This window comes from Oryctolagus cuniculus, chromosome 5 (assembly GCF_964237555.1).
Source record: "Oryctolagus cuniculus chromosome 5, mOryCun1.1, whole genome shotgun sequence".
NCBI classification, from domain to species: domain Eukaryota; kingdom Metazoa; phylum Chordata; class Mammalia; order Lagomorpha; family Leporidae; genus Oryctolagus; species Oryctolagus cuniculus.
Window position 1 is genome coordinate 24,331,158 of NC_091436.1, and position 3,709 is coordinate 24,334,866.

A 3,709-nucleotide genomic window follows, 5' to 3' on the forward strand; every position below is an offset into this window, starting at 1 on the left:
TAGTTGAACAATACCCTATACCTTGTGCAGTTGTGTGAGTACAGCCTGTTGAAATCCTTGCTTAGTGTATACTAAGTTGATCTTCAGTATATGAAGGTAATTGAAAATGAAACTCGATGAAGGGCGGGATGGGAGAGGGAGTGGGAGAGGGGAGGGCCACGGGAGGGAGGGAGGTTGGGTGGGGAGCCACAATACAAAAGTTGCACTTTGTAAATTCATATTTATTAAATAAAAAAAAACTATATAACAAACAAAAAAAGAAAAAGAAAGAACTTAATACTTTACCCTTTTAGTATTTTTTATGTTCTACTTAAAACTATTGGTTGAACTCTGTAATTGATACATAATTACTCTTAGGTGTTTAATTAATGCTATAACTAGTACTCAAATAGTATTTTACACTTAGTGTTTCTGTGTGGGTGCAAACTGTTGAAATCTTTACTTAATACATGCTAAATTGATCTTCTGTATATAAAGATAATTGAAAATTAATCTTGATGTGAATGGAAGGAGAAAGGGAGTGGGAGAGGGGAGTGTTGTGGGTGGGAGGGAAGTTATGGGGGGGGGGAAGCTATTGTAATCCATAAGCTGTACTTTGGAAATTTATGTTCCTTAAATAAAATTAAAAAAAAAAAAAAAAAAAAAAACGCGGCTGGATCCCGCCCTTCGGCAGAGAGGCTGGGCCAGGCCCGCGGGCTGCGAGGGTTCGTCCCTGTGGGAAGCCGCGCGGTGTGGTTTGCGTTTCTCTCAGTCAGAAATTTAATACCTAAGGCTTGATGTGCTCGGTAAGATTTACTTTAAAAAAAAATTTTTTTTTAATTAGAAAAACACGAAACTACCAGGAGTGGGGTTCGAACCCACGCGGACACATGTCCATTGGATCTTAAGTCCAACGCCTTAACCACTCGGCCATCCTGGTGCAGGCGAGCAACCACCCCTTCGCTCTTCCTACAAGCCGTCTCCGCCGCCCTCTCGCAGCCTCCGCTCGAACGCCGAGGAGCCGCCGCCGCCGCCCTCCCCGCCAGCCCAGCCGGGGCCCCGGGGCGGCCTCCGCTTCCCGCCACCGCGCTTCGCTGTGGCCCCCGGCCCGCCGCGGCTGCCGGAGCGACTGCAGCCGACCCCGCGCGCTCCCGGCGGAGGCGGCGGCGACGCGCGGCGGGCCGTTGGCTCCTGCTTTCGGTTTCGAGGGGCGCGGGCGCGGGCACCACACACGCCGGGGAGCTCGTGGGTTCCCGGGCGCCGGCTCTGGAGGCTGCGGGCCGGGGGCGCGGGCTCGGCGCCCAGAGGGCGGCGTTCCGCTCGTTTGTACTACGCGGCCGAAGCTTGGAGGACCGAGCCCCGGGACCCCCGCGGCTAGGGGCCGCGTTTCGGGACGGGGGGGTGTCACACGGGGAGGAAGCCTTGCCGAGGGCGGTGCGTGCGCTCGCCTCGCTGGGGGCCGCGGAGCGTGGCTCGGCACCGCAGCGGGCCCCTCTGGGTTCCCGCGACCCCGGCCTGCACCTGGCCGCGTGCGTCCCCGAGTCTCTCTTGCTGTCACCAGGGGTGCACCCCTCTTCCCGCAGCACTGGCTCTCCCCGTCCCACCTCCGGGGACGCCGACTCCAACCACAGAGCCGAGGCCGCGGCATTCCGGGGAGCCCGCAGCCCTGCGCCCGGGTTCACACAGCGCCGGCGGCTGCCAGCTTTGGCGGAGAGCTTTACCAGCCCGGGGACCGCACGTGCTAACGTCCCTGCGTCACCCCTCGCCGATGACTGTGCGCCCAGAGACCCCTGGCCCGGCCACCTAGAACTTCTGCAACCCCGGGAAGCCCGCCTGTTGCTCTGCAACTCCAGTCGGGTCCAGAGAGCGCCTCCCCGTGGCGAGTGGTGGAATTGCCTCCTCCCAGCCCTGCCAGCCGCCAGGGGCAATGCTCGGGTGGGTCCCAGCCTGGGTAGGACCCTGTCTTGGCAGGTGCAACCCGACGCTGTCCTGCAGCACACAGACAGAAACACAGGAGAGGGGGAACGTGCACACGGCTGGGATGCGAAGCAGCTCCACAGAATCGTCATCCGCGCTCTCCCTTTGATTGCATCAAGTTGTCAGAATCCTCGGACTTCACAAAATTGGCACTGAAATGATAATATGAACCACGTGTTGAGTACCTGCACCCTGACAAGAACTGATCTAACTCAGCGCTTTCAGTAGGTCGTCTCGTCATTTGGTTAACAACCCTGCATGGTAGGTCTTGCTATCCTTATTTTGTAGTTTAGGCAACAGAGGCCCAGTTACAGATGCATCCGAATATGAGATGAGGACCCCAAGGTGTGCTGCCTGCTCTGCAAAGAGCCGTGCAGGGCTCTACACTGAATCCCGCTGTCAAAGCCTCCCCAGTCTTCTGGAACTCGGCATTACGCTCTGTGGATGATATTTTTATATGTTTAACCCCAGACCTACCTCCCAACAAACCCTTAGTACCAGAGGGTTCTGAATAACGTAGCCCCATCGTAAGGCACCCTGTGGAAGTGCAGTGAGTTTCTCTAGCCACTGTTTAAGGATGGGCGTAGAGTACAAGCTTGTCTAATCAGAGTTCCAGGTGATTCTGAACCACTGGGAGAGACAGGAAATCAGTCTGCTGTGTGTTTCCAAACAGGACCACAGCAGTTATCTCCTATGGCACGTGCTCTTGCTCCAGTGTGAATCTGACTCCCCTCCCATTAATAGGGTGGTGATGGTGATGGTGTGTGTGTGTGCTGTGTCCATGGCACATGGAGGCTGTGATCGTGCAGCGCCATACTTGGCCTTGTTGTTTTGAGACACCTGTTCCTGGAACCTAGCCGCCATGTCGTGGGGAAGCCCAAGTAGCCGCAGGTAGTTTGCTCAGCTGACAGCTCTCACTCTGCAGTCAGTACCAGTTGCTGTAAGTGCAAGTGAAGCAGTCTTCAGATGCTTTTAGCCTCAAGCTGTCAAGTGACACTTGCCTGTAACAGTCCTTCTAGCTAATACGCAGATGTCACGGAGCAGAGATGGGCTGTTCCTGCCATACCCCTTCCTGCTTCCTCTCTTCTGCTTGATGGAATCTGTTGTTGAGACTTTTTTTTTTTAATTTATTTATTTATTTGAGAGGTAGAGTTACAGAGAGAAAGGTCTTCCATCCACTTGTTCACGCCCTAAATGGCCACAATGGCCAGAGCTGGGCCAATCCGAGGCCAGGAGCCAGGAGCTGCTTCTGGGTCTCCCAAGCAGATGCAGGGGCCAAAGCACCTGGGCCATCGTCCACTGCTTTCCCAGGTGATAGCAGAGAGCTCAGCTGGAAGAGGAGCAGCCAGGACACCAGTCGGTGCCCATATGGGATCCAGGTGCTGTAGGCGGAGGGTTAGCCCACTGTGCCACAGAGCCAGCTGTTGCTGAGACTTTTAACTGCGTCTGTAACTTGCTTATTCAGTTCTTCATTTCTTTTTCTAGTTTTTTTGCTTAAGTTTTCATTCATATTATGCATTGCTTTTCTGATTCCATCTGTCTGTGTGTATTCTCTTGTATCTCTTTGAGCATCTTTATAATCATTCTTCTGAAACCTTTTTTGGGCATGTTGTTAACCTTTTTCTTTTGGGATGTGTTGCCAGCAAGTTATTGTGTTTCTTCCAAGGTACATGATACTTTGTTTTTTCTTTTTGTTTTAATAGCAGATGCTATCCGATTTTTAAAAATATTTATTTATTTATTTATTTGAAAG

At 53.0% G+C, this 3,709-nt stretch overlaps 1 non-coding gene across 1 annotated transcript; it reads right to left on the bottom strand.

Annotated features, from left to right (window-relative positions):
* Positions 1 to 836: 836 nt before the first annotated feature.
* TRNAL-UAA (transfer RNA leucine (anticodon UAA)) lies at positions 837 to 919 on the bottom strand. Its single transcript has one exon. It is a non-coding gene; the product is annotated as a tRNA-Leu (tRNA).
* Positions 920 to 3,709: the final 2,790 nt, after the last annotated feature.